At 49.0% G+C, this 22993-nt stretch overlaps 1 long non-coding RNA gene across 1 annotated transcript; it reads right to left on the bottom strand.

The window, feature by feature from the left end:
• Positions 1-7574: 7574 nt before the first annotated feature.
• LOC126512507 (uncharacterized) lies at positions 7575-12726 on the bottom strand. Its single transcript, XR_007595062.1, has 3 exons — positions 12591-12726; positions 10332-10515; positions 7575-10239 (listed from the first exon to the last, which is right to left on the bottom strand). It is a non-coding gene; the product is annotated as an uncharacterized lncRNA (long non-coding RNA).
• Positions 12727-22993: the final 10267 nt, after the last annotated feature.

Raw genomic sequence — 22993 nt, 5'->3', positions numbered from 1 at the left:
TCCTACTGCACGTATTGGCTTTGTGGGAGCCTAGGCAGTTTGGATGCTCACCTTACGAGACCTGGATGGAGGAGGGTGGTCCTTGGACTTCCCACAGGGCAGAGAACCCTGATTGCTCTTTGGGCTGACGAGGGAGGGGGACTTGATTGGGGGAGGGGGAGGGAAAGGGGAGGCGGAGGTGGGGAAGAGACAGAAATCTTTAATAAATTAAAAAAAAATAAGTCAGGTACCACAAGCTGTAAGGTGATGATAATGTCCCACTGTTGACAAGGGAGCCATGGGAAGAAGACCGTGCATATGCACGCGTGTCTGGGACTCCGGGAATGATAGACAAAATGTGGCAGCTTTTGTCAGGCCGAGCAACATGATCTAATGGAAATTGAAAGCTTAAAAAAAAAAACCCAAAAGTAAAACAAACAACAACCTCAGAGTCAAGATTCTTCTCACCCTGAAAGAGCCGGGAATCTCTCTTGGAGTTCACTAGTCCTGGCTGCAGAGGGAGACCGAGACTTCTCATCCCCACGCTGAAGTCTGTTATCTACTAGAAAAGCCATCTGAGAAATGGGACAATCTTCTGTCACTAGCTGTGGTCTGTCCTGGACTCAGGTGCACACTAACTTCTGTCTCCAGGACAGCTCTCTCCCCTTGTAATCCTGTCCTGTGTGAGCCCTCAAAGTCATCCTTGCCCCCATGGTCCTCCTCCCCTGTAGACAATGGGGACGCTGTCTACTAAAGGATGCTCCACCGAGCAAGGGGGTAATTGTTGTTCATGGCTGCCTTTGTGTACGTTATAAACTGGTATTGTTTGCTCGCTTTAACCTATTTTAGACACCTGACTCAGCCAAACCTCAGAGCCTGTATATGGAGTGTTCCTTCGCTCAGCAATGCACCTGTGTGCATCAGTATGCACATACCTGGGCATGTCTATACTGACCTTAGTTTATTCCTTGAGAATGAGCAAAATGGCCACTTGCTATTATAATGGGCTGCAATGCAGACCCAGAAAGGATGAAACAGGAAAGGCTGGGTCAAAAATCTAAAAAAGCACACTTTTGAGGTTGAAGCAGGAAAGTCGTGAGTTTAAAGCCAAACCGGACTACATAAGGAGATTCTATCGCAAAACAAAACACACTCGAGATGGTGGACACAGTGAGGTATATGCATATGAAACCTGTATAAGGCAAGCACATATACTTGTTGCCAGTCTTCCAGACAGGAGACGAGAGGACAGAGGTGGCTAAGGAGGTGACTTCAGGATGAGGGATGCTACACACCCATCCCAGGTGGGACAGCTGTAAAGGGTCCCCCTTACTCACCATCGCCGTGAACCTAAAACGATGCTCAGATTTGCTGGGCTACTGTATAGGAGGCTCACTCCTTGTGTTCTTTCTTTTAAATGCAGCAAGGTGAAAGAAAACCCAGCTTCTAAAAATTCTATACAGTTTACAGAGGTGGATCGGTAGTTAAGAGCACTGACTGCTTTTCCAGAAGACAAGCCTCTGATTTCCAGCACCTCCATGGCAGTTCACAACCATCTCTAACTTTAGTCCCAGGAAATCTGATGCCCTCTTCAGTCCATGAGACTGGATGTCCCTGTTGGTCATCAGTATGTGCCAGAATCCTGAAGAAGGAGGCTCTAATGCCAGTGAAGGAAGGGACTTGCCAGCCGGAGCAAGCAGGCAAAGAGAGCAGGCTTCTTTTTACTGTGTCCTTTATATAGGCTCAGATTAAAGGTAGATTTTTCCCACCTCAAAGGACCTGGATTGAAGCTGGGTCTTCTCAATTCAAATGGTTTAATGAAGAAAATCCCTCACAGGTGTTTCGAGTCACTTGGATTTTAGTTAATTCCAGATGTAGTCACATTGACAACCAAGAACATCCTCACAGTCCTCCGCACAGCCTGCACGGCCCAAATCCCCTCACGCAGCAGCACCAACCAGGGACGTGTTCAAATGCCTATGAGGGAAATTTCCATTCAGACCATCACAGTGTCCATCTGTGTTCCCGACAGAGCACACTCGTGACAAGCTGACACCTCAAGTCACACCTCAAGTCCCCATGTATTGACAGCACCGTCCCCTCAGCAGCTAAGTGTGGTTGTAACTTCCTACTGATCCCCCGGGCTGTGTGACTAGCAGCTGAAGCCCCCCCCCCACTGTCTCCTGACAGAACACTGTGCTGTATACTGTTAGGAGTATTTTCCTAACATGAGCTCTCTGCCAACGCAAAATCCTAATCAAGCCAAATCAAAACAAAGCCAAATTAAGAGATATCCAGGTTTAATGGAGTTTCTGCTCTGCGCACTCAAGTTTCCAAACTGGGAAGCACAAGCTCGACCCCTGGGAGGAAGAAAAGGAGACCACGAGTTCCTCTTTTGGGAGTTCACTTAAATACTCCTGGGAGTGGTCCTGACCTCCCCCCACCAGGGAGGGGTCAGGACTTGGCCTGCTGGGATTTGGAGTCCAGAGTGCTAATTCTCAGAGTCAGGGGGCTAGGATAGATGCAAGGGGCTGAGGTCTAAGCTCCCAACTTAACATATACCACCAGCATCACAGCTGATAGCAACCCCTTGGACATGCCCCCACACCTCTAAGCACCTGTCTCTTCAAGCTGCTCGGGTTATTGTAAAGATGGTCACCCTCGCTACACCTCGGAGTTGGATCCAGTCTACGTTCTAGCTCCTCACTTGAACATCACATGTTCTCAGTCTGCTAGTCTAAGTGCCCTCTGCCTTTAAAAAGGGGGGCACTGACTTGAGCAGAGATCGGTGTCCTTATAAAATGTCCCACATTCTGATCTGTTGTTCTAAATTGGACACACACACACACACACACACACTTGCAGACACACGCAGGTCTTATAAACTGAAAATTGACTATTGAGGATTGAGTTCGGGGAAGGGTTTTTGGCAGAGCCACTTCACAGGACTTCAGTCTTCTCACATCCCAGCAGAGGCATGTTGTATAAATGTCATTCCCATGATCACACAAAACGCAGCCACTCAGTTAAGGTGGCAACAGTCAGAGCTCTCTCTTTCACTGAGAATACAATACTCTCTGGGTATAGCTGGCAGAGGAGATCTGGGTAGGCACCAACACTACCTGCAATCAATACTCATCAATGGATACTGTTTTAAAAGTGTAGGGTGCCCACCCAATTGTTAAGACGGCTTGGTGGTGGGGGTGGGGGGCTCTGAGAGCACTTGGTGCTTTGTCAGAGAATTGGAGTTCTGATCCCAGAAGCCAGGTCAAGTGGCTCATAAATGCCTGTAATTCTAGTTCAAAAGATCCATGCCCCTTTCTGGACTCCACGACATCTTCACACACACACACACACACACACACACACACACACACACATGTATAGACACACTCATAGATACACATATAACTAAACTAAACTAAAATAGATCTTTTTCAAAAGAAGGCTTCTGTGGAGCAAAGTCTGAGCTCACAGGGCAATTTTGTGAAGTCTTTCCTAAGCAGGACAACGGAACCAGAACACGGAAGTGAAAAGACTGGTGGGTTTCAGTATTTGTTACATTAGCCCAGGAACGCAAGATTCAACAGAAGAAAATCAATCGGTGTAAAAGACACTACCAGAAAGAGGGAGATGCGACCTTAACAGACAGTGATAAAATATGTAAACAAGCCCAGGCCTCTTCGTAACAACACGGGTCACCCAGAAACCACACACACATAGACGGGAGAGCCCTCAACACCGTAAGAGGAGTATGAGAGCCCCAAACTCACATCACACAAAGGTGAGGGCCTGGCAGTGGCCCTTCTAAGATCAGGAGCAGGCCAGGGGAGTCATAAAACATTGTATTAGAAATTCTAGCCAGAGAAAATAAGCAAGAAGAAGAAATAAAAAGCACCAGGATAGCAAAGATAGAACTAAAACAGCAGAAGAAAGAGGCAAAAGCTTTGCGGGAACAGTGGCATGCAGCTTTAATGCCAGTACAGGGGCAGGGGAAGGAGGATCTCCGTGAGTCTGAGGTCAGTCTGGTCTACAAGGTGAGACTCTGGTCAGGAGGAGAAGGAGGAAAGGAAGGAAAGGAGAGAGGAGGAGAGGGAGGAGGAGAGGGAAGAGGAAGAAGGAAATGGAGGAGGAGAAAGAAGGAAGACGAGAGGGAAGAGAAGAGAGAAGAGGAGAGGAGAGGAAAGAGGAGAGGGGAAGGAGGGGGAGGAGGGGAGAGAGGAGAGGAGGAAAGGGCAAAGGAGAGGGAGGGAAGACAAGGAGGTGAAGAGGGAGGAGGAGAGGGAAGAGGAGAGGAAAAGGGAAGGGGGAAGAGAGGGAGAAGAAGGAGGGGGGAATGTGGAAGCAGTGGCAAAAACTGCATTCACAGATTTCGTGGAAATCCCCCCAATTCATAAAAGCTAATATGCTCACCAAGGTTTCAGGATACGCAAGACTGACATGTAAAATGACATTGAACTGTAATGAAAATCTCACAAATCAATTAAGAAACCCAGTAGGAGATCTAACCAAGGAGGTGTGTTAGCAACACCCCGCTGTGATAAATTACCTGATGAAACAACTTTAGTTAGAACAGGGAGGTGGAGAGGGGAGGGAGGGAGAAGGGAGTTCCTAACAGACTTTTTTCACCACAGGCAAGATGCAAAAGTGGCCCAAATCCACCCAATGAAGCTGGCCTAGGCTCCCAGAGGGCTGGTGAAGACCAAGGCCACAAGTCCCCTGGAGGCTCAAGTCTTGGGACTTGCACAAGGCCATGCTGGCACTTTCTGTGTTGCAGGCTGGCCTGACTTCAAACAACAGAGAAATAAATCCCAGCCTGTGACATGCAAGGCAGCAAAGTCACATTGCTGGGAGGAGCAGGCTCCCTGAGTGTGACTCCTCTGTCCCCATCTGCACCGCAAGCCGCTTCCCCTCTCTCTGGAAAGACGCCCTGCTCACTCACTTTCTGTTTCTGCTCTGCTAAGGGCACTTGGTCATGGAAAGCCTTCCCTCAGTGTTTCACGCTCCAGTCAGATCCACAGAAGCTGAGTACTCAGAGGCGGAGCCCACGCCTGATGGCTGGTGCTAGTCCTGACTCCCTTCAGAGCTGCGGAGTCATGGTAGAGTCTTGACTGCCAGAGCAGCTCCTTTCCCCCTTAACAGCTCTCCCCTCTCCCCTACCTTTTCATTTTCGATGAGTCTCCTAAGCGATAAGTGACATACGTCCTTTTAAAATTTTTCATATGCCCAGTGCGGTAGAGCGACCCTTTAATCTCAGCACTCAGGAGGCAGAGGGAGGCAGATTTCTGTGAGCTCAAGGCCAGCCTGGTCTACAAAGTGAGTTCCCAGCCAGCCAGCTACACAGAGACACCCTGTCTCAGCAAACAGAACTACTTTTCTTGACTGCCGGGGTAGGCGAGGGCAGCCTCTACAGTATTATTGTTTCTGTAACCAGAGAATTTATAAACTTAAGTACATTTTGGCATCAGAAGGTCTGAAGTAAGCCTGTGTCTCCACCTCTGCCCAGCCAGAGGAGAAAAGCCACCTAGGGTACCTTTGCTTTATTCTTAATCTCAATAGTGAAGGCCAAGCAACAGCTGGGGGAACACAAAGCCATTCTTGCCCAAGAGCTCCATTGTCTGAATGGAAGCCCAGTAGGGACAGTGATGACTCATAGGTCTCCAATAAAGTTTCTTCCAGTCACAGTTCTCAGGGTGCTGAGGAAGGGACTTTTGTCACCAGACCCAAGTCTGGCTCCTTCCCTTCCTTCCTCAGAGGCCATGGAAGTAAAGACACACTGCACGTGAAGACAGGGACCGGCTCTGAGGATGAGTCTGTCCTGCAGACAGCAGCATGAAATCGCCTTCTCAGACCCGCATGAAACAGGCCGCTCGCTCTTAGGCCTATTGACACGCGGCAAATGGGAGTTCCAGGAAGCTGGCTGACCGGCTGCTGCAGACTCCTCTACAGCATCTACCATCTTTAACTCAGTTTAACCTAGCACCCTCTTCTGGCTTCTACAGGCACTGCATGCACACACACAAAATGAAAACAAACAAGAACACACATAAAATAAAATGAAAACAAACAAACAAACAAGAAAAGACGTCTGCCCTGCAGCCACACACCATCACCAAGTCTTCTGTAGTTTGTGGGACTCCATCTCTGCTTTCACATGGCTGGCAGTGCAACAGACATGTTCACACAAACACAGGAATAACACACAGCACTGTGACATCTTGATATCTATGTTGCTACTTGGGACGAGGGCTTCCTAGGTCCACAGTAACCCTACAGACCCTTGGTTGTACCTGTGAAATGTAATCGGTGCACCTCCCACCATCTGCTTAGAGAAGGTGCCATCCCAGGACTCTCCAGAAGTAGAGAGCTTCAGGCCCCCTGGTCACCATGCCTTGGATTCCTTGGAGGATCCCACAGAACTGACCAGTGGGGGGCAGCATAGTGCTGCAGAGGCTCTGAGTCTATCGGAACCCTGCAGGGCAGATGGCAGTGCCCCAGGGTTCCAGCCTGAGATCCCAGCAGAGCCTAGGCCAGGCTGGTCAAAAGCCCCACAGAAGAGGCCTGAGGGGAAGGCCACACCCAGAGCAGCAGGCCTGTAAAGTCAATAAGGCTTAGTTTTTCTTCGTGGTTGGATCAGGTCACTATTTACTTAGTTCGTTTAGGGACTTCAAGACCTTGTCCCATGAGCCACACCTATTTTTACCCAGCAGAGTCAGCCTTGGGGTGAAAGCAGGAGCTCCAGGCTGAGTTTCCACCGCTGCCACAGCCACTGGCTGTCAGCTAGGAGAGCCCTCAGCCAGGGACCTCTCCCTCCTGCCACTCCTCTCTCCTCTTCCTCCTTTCCCACCCTCATCATTCTCCTCCTCCTCTTGCTTTTTTCTCCCCTGCTAATCCTCCCCCCCTCCCTACTCCTGATCCCTGGTCTCTGCAGGCTCTAGGACGTGCACTGCCTAGTTAAAACCAAAGAAAACAAAAGCAGCTCTTCATTCTCACTTCTCTCGGAACCCCAAACTCTCCTCTCTGGGGTGTTCGATTTTGACACAGCTCAATGTGCAAGTGAGGCAAAGCTCTGCTCCTCCCTGGGACCGTTCATCTCTGTTGCACAACGGAGAATGGCTTGCATCACCACAGAGGCCTGGCCAGTGCACACTCAGCACATCTCAGAGATTTCGGTTGCCTCTCAAGGACCTGTCCTCTGGCAGGGCTGCGAGGTGTGAAGGGTGCTGACCTGCAGAGACCCCCCCCTGCCAGAGCTAAAGCTTAAGGCTGACCGCTCCCAGCAGGGGGCCGCTCTGCCTCCTCCTTCTGTCTCTCCCATCTGTCTGTTCATTCTAGACCACCAGTCTTGGGAAAGCTTTGACCAGTCCTTTTCAGAGCACGGGGTCCCAGGCCTTTTGCGGCCCTTCCAGAGAGACAAGTTGAACTTGGACTCCTAGCTGAGCAGAGTAGCCTCAGGGTTACTGGTTTACCTTGGCCGTTGGCGTGGAGAACAACTCAGGCTTGCTTTAGAAGTGAAACTCGGGACCATGGAAATGAAGATGATCAAATTGAAATGACAGCTTTTATTTAAGAACTCAACACTTGAGGGCTGGAGAGTTATCTCAGCAGTTAAGAGCACTGGCTGCCCTTCCAGAGGACCTGAGTTCAATCCCCAAAACATACATGGTGGCTAACAATGGTCTTTAACTCCAGTTCCAGGGGATCTTATGTCCTCTTCTGGCCTTGTGGGCACTGCAAGTACACGTGTATACGTACATACATGCAGTCAAAACACTCATACACATAAAATTTTTTAAAATAAATATTTTAAAAAGCTCAGCTCTTTGGTAACTGTACACAGCAAGGATGAATCTGAAGCCATAAAAGTGCACACACAATTTTAGTGTGATTTATTCCCCAACTAACCTTCCCATCTCAAGCTGACCTGAGCCCACTATCCTTCAACCTGCATCTTAAATGGCTTCCCCAGCACACAGGGGAGTGCCACCACTGCCAGTCATTCTCAGCTGACCTCTGACCTCTGGGGAACATGAGTACATTCCACACTTTTTCTCTGTGAGGGTGACCTCCTCAACCCACCCTGTCTGAACTGTGGCTATGCTCTTTTGCACAAAACAAACAAACAAACAAACAAACAAACAAAACCCAAAACTTTTCACTCCTGGACAGGACAGCTCTGGATGTCCTAATCTGACCCAGGGAATAGGTTTGCTACCTGACATAGGAAGCCCAAGGTAAGGTTACAGCTGCTAGTTGGGGGAACCTTAAGATTGTCCTGGGTTACCTCAGCCCATTGCTGGTCTTCTGACATGAGAGAGAGGCTTAGAGAATGTGGCTAGAGGCCTAGGATTCTGTTGCTGGGACCTGTCACCTTCAAGTGTAGCTCTTGCCCCTAAGTGCTGGGCAGAGGAGAAGGTGTTGCTAGAGGGAGCCTGGAGTTCATCCTAGGGTCAGAACTGCTTCCCAAGGAGAGAAGGGCCAACACCAGTCAACAAAGATGTCATTCATGCTAAGGGGGGATGTGTCCCAGGTAGCCTGTCCCAGGTAGCATCTCTTCACCTCAAAAGGAGAGCCAATAGAACTGGCAAGAAGGCTCTGCCAGTAAAGGTACTTGCCACCAAGCCTGATGACCTGAGATCAATCCCACTGACCAACATAATGGGAGGAGACATTCTGACTTCTGGCCCTTGCACCTGCATCAAGGCATGCATGAGCTCTGCCCCCCCCCTCCCAACTACAAAGTCAGGGGAAAGTGTAGGTAATGATACTTTAAACTGCCATACTTCTGTATGTGCTGGGGACGGTCCCAGGGCAGAAGGCTGGGTCCTGCGTGTGGTGTTTGCCCAGGGCTTGTACATCCTCCTGTACACTTTATGTCCTCTCTGGGTAACGTGTGTGTTGTATAAACACTTTCTCTGCTAGATTAGTTACAGGGTAAGAATAATGTTAAAATTAATTGTAGTTTCCCCTAAATATTTCCAGTGTCTGGTTTGTCGAGTCTGTGGATACAGAACCCATGAACACAGACTGTATCCATGGCTGTTCTCTGAAGGTGTTAGTTAGGTGTGAACTTTGTAAACGCAGGCCATACATGGGCAGGCTTTGGGAGCAGAGAGGAGGCAGAAGGGTGGGGTGCTGGTTGACACAGATTCCACAAGGCCTGGATCACAATGCTCTTTAGAGGAATTGCCAGGTCCTCTCTCACAATTCCCGGGAGTTCCTCCTTTCTGGGAGCAGCCTCGGCTTACCTGTGCCCACCTTTTTTAGAATACATCCTGGTCCCTCTACTTCGTACTCTGGATTTGCCCTAACATGCTCTATAACCTTATTTCTGAAAAGACACTCACCTGTGCAGAGACAGATTACAAGAGACAACTATCCTAGCCTAATCCAGGAGATCCAAGAAAAATGGATTGAAGTCTGAAGGAAGTGTGCCTGGGTCCAACAGAGAGCTGGACCTAAGCCAGCAAGGGAATGTCCAATAGAAGAGACAAAGATGAGAGGAAAATGCTAAGTGGAGGCCACCAGTGACCTCAGGATGCTCTCTAAGCAGTGAAGAGGGTGGGGAATCCATGCTTTGCGCCTGCAAGGCTGTGAGCCTTCTTCCATTTTAACTTCGAAGCCTGCTGGGCAATTGGCAACAGGTCTGTCTCCAGGGGCACGGAGACTGAGTGGCTTCTCTGGGCGTCCCAGGCTCAGCATTGGAGATAATCCATCCGTAATCATTTATGAGGGAACCAGGAGGTTTCTACCTTTCCACTCAATCAGCTTTTCTCCCATTCCATTTCAAAAACCCATGAAGTTCTGGGAAGAGTGGTGTGGGCAGGAGAGGCTCCCGGAGGGAATCCGTGGGCTTCCTCTGGAAAGGACTTCCAACACTGAGCTGTCCTGAAGCGGCTGGGGAGGGGTGAGTCAGAGGCTGGTGGGAGAGCTTGTGAGAAGGAGGCTCCTGGGGTCAGCCACGTGAACCTCTGAGGAGCGAGAAGGTGTAAACTCACATACCCGTTTTCAAAAAGAAAGAAAAGAGAGGGCTAGAGCCACAGGGCAGTAGGAGAAGGTGAGCTCGGTTCAAGCTCCAGCACAGTCAGGAAATCATGAGATGGAATTCGGGATCTTTGTATAAAATAAAAAGTTTCGGAATTGCTGCAATGCCAAAATCAAGTGTCTCTGTGAGCTGGATGCCAGGGGAGGGCCAGGACCGTCTTGACTCACAGCTGTACCTCAGCATCTGGCCTATCAGAGGCTCTCGGCAAAGAATTCCTAGAGGAACGAACGAATGAATGGATTAGTGGCTAAGTGAAAGGCCTGGCAGGATGCCCTGACTCCCGTGGGGCCGGGAGGCCTGTGTTTACCCCGTATCTTGCGGGAGAACATGGTGTCCACAGGGAGTATGCTGGGGAGATGCTGAACTGGCACCGACACCGGGGCTGGCCAGCAGCCATCCTTAGCCAGGAGCCGGGATGGAGAAGGCCAGCCCTGCCCGTCAGACCCAGGGTCTCTGTCACTCCGTTATGCCAGGCAAAGACTTCCACCAGTCTGTGAGACAATCAGACACACAAAACAAGGACCTGAGGAAGGAGTCTGTGGCCATACCACCAGCGCTCTCTGAGCAGCTCCCCCCGGCCCATACCATCAGGAAAAAGCTCAGATCTGAGAGGTCAGGCTGGATGCCCAGTGTCATGCCAGAGAGAGGACTTGACATCAATCTTCCCGGGGGGGGGGCAAGGCTGTCATTTTTCTCTCCATCACATTAGACCCTTTGTGGACCCACCAGTCCTCTGCGGAGATACAAGCTGTGTTTTAGAGGGTTTCCTGCAATGCATTCATTCCTGTAGGTACCCACATGGACACCTCACCCTCAACCCCATGATGTGGGTCCACAGCCTGTACTAGGTGTGAACCCCGCTGTACCATTAGAGAGTGTTTCTCTGGTAAGTGAGTACGCAGCTCTGTGTAGCAACCCCGGCATATACAAATGTTTGTGAAGAACATGGTGTTGGTGTGTCCGTGAGTGTCTGTCTGTGTGTATCACCAGCTGTGTTCCTAGACATGGATACGAGGCTCTGTGCGCTTTCTTGTTCTCTGATGGGGCACCTCTACAAATGGTCTGTGGCCCAGGCCTGCCCTGATGCTGTGTGCACTCCTGGTCTAGCTTCCCTCTCTGCCAGGTGCCTGCCTGCTGACTCTCCCACGGTTTAGTCCCTCAAGTGTCTGACAGACCAGAAGAGCAGGAACTGGCTCTCCAATCCCAGGCTGAAGGGCTGAAGGGCAGCCCTGGGTGGGGAGGTCGCCAGGGCCTGCATTCCTGGCCTGAAGCTCACAGACTGGAATTTGTTCATTCCATTCATAACAGTCCCCGAAAGGGAGGGGGCAAAGCCCGGGTTAGTTATTAAGGGGGAATAAGAAAGAAGGGCTTCTTGCGGCTCCAGGCTGTGTATTCTGTTCACCCTGGCACAGACCCCAGTGGCTGAAATGCAGGGAGCACGCGACCTGTGTGCAGAGCAGCCTGGCTCTGGCCACCTCCTGAGCCTGCCCTTGGGGCACCTGCTACTAACTGGAGTTACCCTCTTCTAAGGACAGGGTGAACAGCCGGAGACTTGGGGCCTCTAGAAGGCAAACCTAGGTTCCCTGACGCCAAGGCAGTCCCATAGCAGTGGCTGGGACAAAGGTCAGACTGTAGTAGACCCAGGACAGTCAGGATAGCCAGGGCTGTACAGGTAACAGAAACAAGCAGGGTAGGACTTCACTACTCCCGTGAACAACCGTAGACTCTGGAAGACCAAGTCCAGGTGGCCATTCTTCTTCCATGCCCAGTACCAGGGCAGAAGAGAAGACCGAAAATTAGGAGGACACGAGAAGGAAGGGGGCTCCTCACCCTGGGTCCAGTTCGAATTTCCTGCTGGCTAAAAATCAGAAGCTTCAACAACACTGATAAAATCAAATTGCCGACAGATAAAGTGTGTTTCCTAAGATGTCCCACACAAAGTTGTTCAAAACAGAACGTGCTGTGTGCTAACATAGGGACACTATGTTGGTGACCTTGAAGCTTAGCCTGTTAGTGTTCCCATCATCCCTAATCTAAATGCCTGCCACAGACCTATTGTAATTTCACATTTAAAAGTATTTCACCTACCCATTTAATCCCAGTACTCGAGAGGCAGAGACAGGCTGATGGATCGATCTGTGAGAGGCCAGCCTGGTCTCTATGAGAGGCCAGCCTGGTCTCTATGAGAGGCCAGCCTGGTCTCTATGAGAGGCCAGCCTGGTCTCTATGAGAGGCCAGCCTGGTCTCTATGAGAGGCCAGCCTGGTCTCTATGAGAGGCCAGCCTGGTCTCTATGAGAGGCCAGCCTGGTCTACATAGTTAGTTCTAGGCCACACAGAATTACCAAGTGAAACCCTGTCTCAAACAGGACAAAACAAACAAACAACAACAAAAACAAAATGAAAATCTTCTCAGCCAGGTCTCATCAATTCTCAGTTAAGAAAGTAAAGGGACCCTGTTGAGTCTGTTCTGAATCCGAATGCAACTTCTGTCACCAAAGCCTGATGACATTACTTTGAATACATAGCACCACAATTCTCAAAGCCACACCTTTGGCACAGGGCTACCTGGGTCATAAATGAGCTTCTCAAACACAGCTTGCTGCCGATGTACGCAATGGGCAGATTCACACCGTTCCCCGAATCACAGAGTGCTGTCCCCTTATGGAGAGGCCAGCAGCTGCCCAGACTTGGGCTCTACAGGCCCGCGGTGCCCACAGGCTCTGGAAGGGACTCTTAGCAGCTATTCAAAGTCCAGCAAACAAGAACAAGCCGAGCCCCTGCCTGCAGCATTCACCCAGCTTGGCACTTTCCCCAGACGGGCACCCAGCCATCTCTCTGAGCACACATTTTCCTACGTGTCCAAGGTGTGAGAAAAGCAACAAACACTCTTGGGGCTGGACTCACCGGGAAGGCTTGGTTTTAAACGCTGTGTGTTTTCAACTCGATATGAAGTACATTCTGTAACTCCTGACCAAAATACCAACTGACGTAAAGCAAGCTCCTTCACAAAAAAATATTTTGCTTGGAGATGGATCCCTGAATGCTCACAGAGGGTAAAGTATCTCTTTCCCGGGCTGCGGCCTGAGAAGTAGTAATGGGGAGGGTCAGTCAGCCTCCCCTCCCCCTAGCTTCTCTGCAAAAACGCTACTGCCACAAAAGGACACAGAAATAAGACATTCAAGGAAAGCCACAGGGAAAGGATCCCTCCCAGCTGAAGAGCGAGTTCAGTTAGGTGGCCAGTTACAAAACAAACACACAAACCCTGTGGCTTGCCAAATACCCCAAAATAGTTGTAACAAAATATACCATGGGTAAAAAAGATCCCATTCACGATTCAGCAAGGGATGAGAAGTTCCTGGGAGTGAGCTAGGCAAGGAAACACACACCACTCTTACCTGAAGAAAAAAAAAAAAAACCAACCCGACACAGGGTCACTTAGCAAACAGAAACATGGCCTGGGGTTGAGAGACACCCAGCAGGAAAGGATGCCCATTTTCCAGCAAGAAGGATTTGATGAGGAAGCTAAGCCCGAATTATCTTATCAGACATTAAAGCTAAAATCTTTCGGACACTGAATTCCTGATATGGACACAAGAAAGAATAGGAAATGTGTGTGTCAGCCTGAAGCACAAATATTAACACGGGAAAAGATGACTTTTCAAGTCTGCTAAGGACGTTCTAGGCTTTTGTCCAATAATCCACTTGGGTTAGGGCTGGGGGTGCAGCAGTGACTGAGCGCTTGCCCAGCTCCTGTGAGGTCCTGGGTTCCAGACTCAGGACCAACGGGAGAAAATTGGGCAAATGACCAGTCCTTGAAATGGAATAAAGCTAGATTCCTGTTTCTTGTTCAGCTAGATTAAAGATTCAAAGCAACATGAAGCCACAAAAACATTCAGAGTGTATTTCTCTGAAAAATATATATAAAATCTAGGAGGGAAGAGTAAGCACAAAAAAGGTAGAGACAATAAAGCAAAAAATGAGTGATCTGTTTAGAAGTACAAATTTCTCTGTGTCAATAAACACAAACATGTCTCTGCATTAAAACTGAACTCTGTCAGAGTTGGAGCCATGGCTCAGTGGTTAAGAGCACTGGTTGCACATTCAGAGGATGAGGGTTCAATTCCCAGCACCCACACTCAGAACCATCTGCAACTCCAGTTCCAGGAGATCTGATGCTCTCTTCTGGCTTCCGTGGGCACTGTACATACATGCAGACAAGCATACATGCACATACACGCAGGCAAACATACACATAACAATAAATAATTAAAAACCAATATTTAAGAATGGATTCTATCTAGCAGCACTTGCCGCAGCCCCCTGACATCAGAAGACGGAGCTTGCTATGTCCATCTATCCCCGAGGACTCATCTGGTGGCTGAAAACAAAGCCAGCGCCCCAGACTTAATGGTCTTCACAGTCCTTTGGCTCTGCATCTCCCCAGAGGCCATCTGTTAAAGGCCCCCAGATTGGTGCTGGTGAGCCTGACAGGAAGTCTTCAGGTCCTCAGAGATATGCCCTGGAAAGGGAGTGTCTCTCTTTGACTTCTACAGCGTGGGCAGTTTTGTTCCGCCTGGTGCTATCACCATGATATGAAACCCTCCCTCAAAGCAGCAGGGCCAGCTGGCCACAGACAGAGACCCATGAAAGCCTGAGCCCAAACTAAGCCCTCTTTATAGCCATTCGTCCTGGTGTTATGTGATGCAGGACTGACTAAAAGATAGTTTACATCAAACATATAGGCTGCCCACTGGAATCCTGGGTCCAGGCACAGTGAGGGCCTGGGGAGGAAGCTCAGTGGGCAAAGTGCTGCTACACACTTGTGAACAAATGTGGGGACTGGAATTTGGACCCCCAGCACCCAGGTAAATGTTTAGTGGGCCTGGAGGCCTGCCTGTAATTCCAGCCCTCAGAAGGCAAAGACAGGGGATCCTTGGAGTTAGCTGGCTAGTTAGAGTACCTGAATCAGCAGCTCCGGATTCGACGAGGGATCCTGTCTCGTGTATAATGTGGAGAGCAACCATGTAAGAAGGGCAGTGGCCAACATTTGACACTTAAACACATGCACACACACACCCCACACAAGCATGCGTATACACACTACATACACATACAAATGCAAACACACACATGGAAGTGAGCCGCAATGGGGGCTCATGTCTATAATCCCAACACATGGATAGCCGAGGTGGGAGGATATTTTGGGTTTCAGGTCAGCCTGCATGACAGGTGAGTTCCTGTTTCAAAACCACTAATACACCAATGCAAGCAAAAACCTCCACAAAAGCACAACTTTGGAGACACTACCAATGTCACTGCAGATGCCAGGTGGTAATCAACCTAGAGACTTTTCTGAAGGCTATAATGTATGAGGAGAAGTCTTCTGGAACCTTCTCTGGGACCTGACAGATTTTTCAGGGGCCTCTTCTCTATACTGAAACAAACACACATATAAACAATCAATCTCTTCAATATTCCTCTATCAAGTGAGTCAATTTTCTTATGCTTATACTATCAATGACATGTTTTTTTAAGGGACAATACTAAACAGTATTGTGAAGGAATATTTCTAAATACAGGAATTGGGGGGGGGAGGACAAGCTGTCTACATTTGAACCGATTCTTACTTACATTAAAGTCAGCTAGAAAAATATTGACTCTCTACTTTTCGGTTTTCTTTTATGTAAATATGTTTAAATAGAGAATTGATTTGGAGAGCATGGCTAAATACATAATAATATAGGGGTTCAAGAATATGGGAAGAATCATTATCTTTACAAGGGAAATAAATGGCTGGGAGATGCTGCGACCAGCGAAGGATAGTCCCTGTGAGGGTGTGGTTCAGGCTGCCCAGGGGATGAGAGATAGAGTTGCTAGAGCAAAGGGAAGCAGTGAGCTGGGCTTGAGACCAAAGCCTCAAAGGACTGAGGACAGTCAAGTAGGCAGAGGCTCAGTATGGCCACGCCTTTGGGGGTAAATTCCCCTGAAGAGGCCTAGGCTCTGTTGCCAGGCTCCCAAGATTGATTCCAATTTTCCTCCAAGCTCTGTGTTCCCAGGTGCATGTCTCTACCAGTGAGACACTAGCCACAGCTCAGCTTCTTCCTGTATGAAATAGATATGAATAACCTGGATCAATCAGTCATTGGATCCAAGATAAAAGGCACAAAAGCCACGTGTCTCTAGTCCCTCCCTCTAGGGTAGTGGTTCCCAACCTGTGGGATACGACCCCTTTGGTGGTCACATATCAGATATCCTGCATATCAGATATTTACATTATGATCCATAAGAGGAGCAAGATTACAGTTGTGAAGTAGTGATGGAATGATTTTATAGTTGAGGTCAGCACAGCATGAGGAACTGTATTAGAGGGTCACACCATTAGGAAGGCTGAGAACCATTGCTGTAGGGTTTCCCAGCCTGACCCCACCCTACTTGTGGAATCATCTGAGTGACTTCTTCTCCCTTGTCCTTTCAGACCCAAAGGCTGGTGGCTCATAACTCGCCGGCCTGGGACCTTACTACCTCTTGGTCCCTTGCCTGCTGTTTGTGCCCTGATGGTCTTCAGCCCCTTCCCACATCCTCCTCCTGCTTCTACTGGGCCTTTGATTGACCCAAGTTCCATGTGAACTTTCTCTGCGTCTAACAGAACGTGTTTTCTTCTAGAACTTTCTCAGAGGCATCAACTCCTATTTAGAGGCAAAAAAATCACCTCAGCCCCAGTATGAACTCTGATCTCTGGGAAGATACCTGTGTCTTGGGCTGATTTTCACGGCACTAGCTATGGTACCCTTGCGTAAGAGACTGTACCCAATCCCTGCCTCCCTTCCTATCCTGCCACAGGCATATAGGCATGGCGGGGGCGGGGTGGAGGTGGGGAGCTGATCCTCAGTGGCCTGGAAACTGACAGGAAACTCTTGATAACTGCCGTCCTCAAGCTAATGGTCTTGGCCATTTTAATGAGAATAACTGGGGTGATCCACTAGAGACCTCCTACAAGATAGGACCCCCTTTGACACTCTCTCATGTGACTAGGCAGGGTCTTTAGATCGTCACCTGAGATTCCAGTCACTCCCATCTACGCCCCTCCCAGCTCTATCTAACTCCGTCCCAGCTGTATCTGGTCTCCGGTGACATGAAGGAAATAGAGACTGTGGAAAGTTAACTGAAAGGAGCCTTTGTGCAACTGTGGGGAACCCCATGTTGGGCGATATATTCTGGTGGTACACTGTTTGGGGTCACACATGCTTTTGTAAGTAACTGTGGTAACCTTGTTGTTTCTCTAGGTAGACTCGGTGCCCCCCTCTCCAGACCTTGCTCAGTTGTCAGTATCCTATCCAGATGTGTGGGTGTCTTACAGCTACAGGAAGAGTTAACAGAGCAGAAGTATGAGAAGGCGTCCCAAAGTGAAGGTCCGAACATCCCTGAAGGGGGAGAGTCTCAGACCCATGGCCTCGCCCCCACCCTTTCTGCCGACTCCTCCCTTCCCTGTTTCCTTCCACCTATTCTCCTGCCTTTCTAGTCATCTTCTCCTCCCTCTCTTCCTTCAGTTCTTCCCATCTTCCTTTCTTCTTTCATCCGTCCTCACCACCTCCTTTTTTTCCTTCCTCTCCCCCTCCCACCTTCCTGCCTTTTCTTTCCTGGGAGTCTGGGATGGGGAGCTCAGAAAAACAAATACGGTTTAACATAAAGATTGTAAGCAAACAAACATCACAGCTCCTGACATGGTCTCCCCTGCTCGGAACTCGCAGGATAATGTTTCCATGTTGCGAATGAAAAATATTGCCCAACAGCTTCTCAGAGGCTCCCTTAGCTGAAGTGTGGGAAGTAAGCCAGCGATTTCGTGTCTTGTTACTCCCCCGACGCCCACATCATAGGCCACCATCACCTTAGGGACCCAATAAGAGCCTTCTGAGCAGTGATAAGTGACACCCCGGGGTGCCCAGGAGCCCCGTGCGCATTCCTGTGTATGGTTGTCTTTTGGCAGGAGTGCCTTTCAGATTGCTACGAGCAGCAGGATGCGCTGCCTTCTTCACAGAACAGCCATACGGGCATGGACATGGGAGCACAGAGGCTCCGGACACTGAATTCTCCAGGCCATCGGGAAGCTGGCAAGACAGGGTGGGCTCCATAACTGTTCTCCAGAAGTCAGGAGGAGAGCTCAGGGGACAGACAACAGGAGGAGTCGCTGGCTCTTGCTGTTCAAATCTGTTGCCAGTCTCTCACTGTTCTAATTTATAAACTTTTCATAGGAAACTTCATGATGAGAGGAGAGTGAACGCTCACCCATGGCAACACGGAGAAACGTGTGTGCGCTCTGAGGGAAGCCACCTACAACCTAACAACACAGAGAAACGTGTGTGCACTCTGAGGGAAGCCACCTACAACCTAACAAAATGTAAACCTCGGAAAGCCGCAAAGCACTTTCAAAATAATTCTACAAAATGGATATTAACAAGAAACGAAGGTTCAGCGGAGATGATATAGTGCATACAGAAATAAAGAGGATTTAGAATGATTTCATACTTACAGGTAAAATGTAAATGCATAGTGTAAAAGGCACATATGCACACATATGAAAACACACGTGTATACATACATGTACACACATGCAAGCACAGGACATACAGTAGCCTCCCCTCTCCGTTTTCTGCTTCCTTCTCCAGTTTCAATTACCTGCAATCAAATGTAGTCTGAAAATATTAAATGGAACATTCCAGAAATAAACAGTTTGTAAGTTTCAAACTGCATGCTGTTCGGAGTCGTGTGATAAAATGTGTGGCTGCTCACTTATTCCTACCTGGGTACATGATTATCTCCTTGGCTACCGGTCCACAGTGTACATGCAACCCATTCTTTAGTCACTGTGTCAACAAGAGTGAAAGACACTTAGAATTTTGGTAGAGAGCAGTAATAGGCATGTCTGGGATGTTCACTGGTCAAAGAATGAGGGAATCGCTGGGTGTGAGTGACACCCATAGGGTGGGGACCTCCATGGAACACGGAGCTGAACGGGAAGCATGGCCGACACTCCTGGAGACAGGCGTGTGTTATGATGTTGCCTGTGGATGTGAGACACAGAAGTCTGCAGTCTCTGCCACACCCACGACTCCCCAGGGAGCTCGCTGGCCTCCAGTCTCAGACAGGGCTGCATCCCAGGTCTCTCTTACTCTAACAGCTCCAGTCTCTTGAACTGACCAGCATTTCAGATTGCAGAGGACCATGGTAAGAGGGACTATGCAGCCTCTGAGCTCATGAGCCAAGCTAGGAGCCCCCTCTGGAAATTGTCCATACACTCTGCTGCTTTTGTTCCTCTAGTGGACCTTGAACAGTCCTATCACTTAGTGTCTCCAGGGTTACCAGATCAACAGTCTCAGCAGCAGGGTCTTGTCTTGGGTAGCCTTTCTGTGGCAACCTAGCCCTGAGCTTCAAGGCCGTGCATTTAGCTCGAGGCCCCACCTCCTCTCGCCCCACCGCCACGAGACTACAATGTGATGCTTTCAGAGGTAGAGAAAGACCATGGGGGTGTGTATTTTGTTACAGCACATTCCTGTTTATTGTAGTCAATCTCTTGCTGTTTTAACTTATAAACCTTTTCGTAGTTACATACATGGAAGAATAATATCCGACCAGCTCTAGCCACAGAGTTCTTGGAGCAATCCATTGTAGATCGATTTGCAGGGCACTACCATTTCTGAGGAATCCAGCTCCTTTCTTTTTTTCTCTCTTGACTTTTTCAGCGCAGACTCTTGTTCCAGGATGGACGCTCAGAAACGTGTCCTGCTTGAGAACATCTTATCTGTAGGCACAGAGGGTCCAGTCCTTCTCACTGGGACTCTAATGGTGATTCTGAATCAGAATGTTGGGATGGACCGTTTTCAGGAGTTCTACCGTAAAGAACTCTGCCTAGTGTGTGTTCTCCCTCCTTCCCCACTTCCCTCTCCGTCACCGCCTGCTAATTAAAGTGACACCCCACCCCACCCCATACAATGTCCCAGACTGAGCTCTATTTGGTTCCCCTACCTCTAAAGAAGCAACAGTCCTTAGGGAAGGAGGAGAGGAGAAGGTTAACAGACGGCCTTTTGGGAAAGGGGGGAAGGTATTCCTAAAACTCCTGGGCCTGCCATGTGTTCTAGGGGTCATACCCAGTTCCATGAAGCACTCTCTCCTGGACTGGAGACAGCAGGCCAGTCATTACTGGTCCTGAGGTGACCATGATGGATACTCCTCATTAAGGCTGTTACAGCTGTAGTCAGTTTTGTTTGAGTTTTGCCTCTCTGAGAGTTCAGCTCAGCTCAGTTGTTTTTCCTGACAGCAGTTATAAAGCACATGTACGTTTTCAGAGCCTGGTGGAATGGGCGCAGCAGATGGGGGCCAGTGACTGAAATGCGGGCTGCGTGTGTAGGCGCCTGGACACTCCACAGAAGCCCTGTGGTTGACAGGGGAGATAGGAACAAAGCTACACCCAAAGTCGCGTGGGTGTGACAGGCATCCAGTGTGGGTGTGGCCTTGTTTCCACTCAGCCCTCACTCCACCTGTGGTATTTTCCCCATCCCCGCCCCTGGAAGATGGGAAAGCATCTCTGAGGAAAGAGTGTTGACTGGTGGCCTCACACTGAGCAGGAAACACAGGTGGGCATGAGAGGGGATCTCCAAGCCTTGCACATCGCCCTTGGCAGCCTTGTGGAAACGGGCTTGGAACCTAGTGGAGGGAGTGGGTGGCAACAGATCACCTAAGAGCCTGGGGGGACAGACAGGCCTAGCCTACCATCAGGCCAGGAGGAGGACTACAGACTAATGCAAGCAGAACAGGGCCAAGGGAACCCAGGTGGCCCGAGAGGTAAACTCTGGGGTAGGCTGGCTGGTTCAAATCCCAGCTCTACCCTAGACTCCCTGGGTGATGTGTCTAAGAATACTTTTTCTCACACACATCTCTGCCTACATAAGCCAGTGTCTAAAAATGCAGTCTTACCCTAACTTAAGGTGAGACTCTGTCCTAACAAAGACTCTAAAAGTGCATTCCACACAGCCAGCCTGGATTTCATATTTACTCTTTACATTCATTGTGTGTGTGTGTGTGTGTGTGTGTGTGTGCACCGTGCCACAAGTGGAGTGGGAGGACAACTTCCAGGATTCAGTCCTCCGCTTTCATGTGGGCTCTGGGGATTGAACTCAGGTCATAAGGCTTGGTGAGAAGGTGACAATCCTATTCATCCACAGAGCCACCTCACCTGCCTGAACCCACATTTATTTCTAAATCATTTCTATGGTTTTTTTTGTCATAGGGAACAGAATTTGGCTCCCTCCCTTCTTTTGTCTTATGATTATTTTTATTTTAGAAATGTTTTGAGTTTACTGAACAACTCTTTTAAAATAATTTTATTTGATTTCTATTTTATGTGTCTGAGTGTTTTGCCTGCACATATCTGTGTACCATGTTGTGCAGTGCCCATGGAAGCCAGAAGAGGGCGTCCTACCCCTGGAACTGAAGTTCTAGATGACTGTGAGATGCTGGGAACCAGAACCTGGTCCTCTGAAAGAGCACCAAGCTCTCTTAACCTTTGAGCCACATCTCCCACCCCTACTGAACACATTTTAGCTTTAGTAGTTTCCACAAGCCCAAGGCCCTGGGTTCAAATCTTAGCTCTGGAAGGAAAAAAGCATCCTCCTGCAAAAATGATCCTTATCTTTACTGTTAATATTTATAACTTTGATAGTTTCTAGGCTGTATCATTGGCTAGAATCTCTGATACACTATGAAACAGCCACAGATTAGACAGGAATTTTTATTCTATGCCAGACAACATGTGACTTCTTTGAATGCTAATCAACCACTAAGCTGATTTAACGCATGCCCACATGTTTCCTTCTGTGGGGAGAAAGCACAGTGGGCACCTGATGGTCTGTCTGTTTCCCTGGAAGTAAATGAACGTATTTCCACATGCTTGTTTCTGTAGGGAGAAAGTAATGGTGTATCTGAGAACCTCCCTGGAAGTCTCCTTATTCCTACTGGCAGCCTTTCTATCATGTGACAAAAACACCTGGCATGGGAACATGAAAGGAGAACAGACCATGGCTTCCACGGTCAGAAGTTTGAGTCCACCATCACTTGGCTCCACTTTCTGGGCCTGAAGAGGTGGGTTAGAAGAACGATGTGGATGGAAGCTGCTCACTTCGTGGCAGGCAGGGAAGGAGGGCAGAGAGGCCAGGGCAAGCTGTAACCCAAGGGCATGCCCCCAGTGACCTACTTCCTGCTCCTCGGCCCTGCCTCCTAGAATTTCTACCACCTCCCAAAATAGCATCACCAGCTGGGGATCCAAGTTCCAACACTCAGGCCCACTGGGACTCTTCATGTGCAGCCAGAACGTGGCTGCTCTGATAAAACTGCCTTTGTTTCATAAACACAATTGTGTTTGATCAAACATTTATGGCGCATCTATTGCGGTATCTGTTTCTCACTGTGTCTAATAATCTAATGGGGTGCACTGATCAATTTTGTAACTATTGATATCGCATTCTTTAGAGATCTTTAATTTTGTCACACTGGATTATTTTCATAATCTGCTATGTTTTTTTCCCCTGGGAGGTGAGATTTCTCAGGTTCTACATTATTTACATGTTGAATTAGAAGCGGCGGGGCTGCGTCCCCGGCACCCGGCTGCCCGCATGGCTAGGTTATGCCCCGAAATAATTACACGGAAACTGTATTCTTTCAAACACTGCCTGGCCCGGCTAGTTCCAGCTTCTTATTGGCTAGCTCTTACATATTGTTCTAACCCATTTATAATATTCTGTGTAGCCCACGAGCTGGCTTACCAGGGAGGATCTTAACCTGCATCTGTCTGGAGCGGGAGAACCATGGCAACTCCTTCACTAAGCTTCTTTCTCCCAGAATTCTCTTCTGTTTTCTCCACCCACCTAAGGGTGGGCCTACCAAGGGGCCTAGGCAGTTTCTTTATTAATAAGAAATCA

Source organism: Alexandromys fortis, unplaced genomic scaffold (genome assembly GCF_014885135.2).
Source record: "Alexandromys fortis isolate MF-2015 unplaced genomic scaffold, M_Fortis_MF-2015_v1.1 scaffold_111, whole genome shotgun sequence".
NCBI lineage: Eukaryota > Metazoa > Chordata > Mammalia > Rodentia > Cricetidae > Alexandromys > Alexandromys fortis.
The sequence above is the reverse complement of the archived record's forward strand: the minus strand, read 5'-3'. Positions and strand labels throughout refer to the sequence as shown.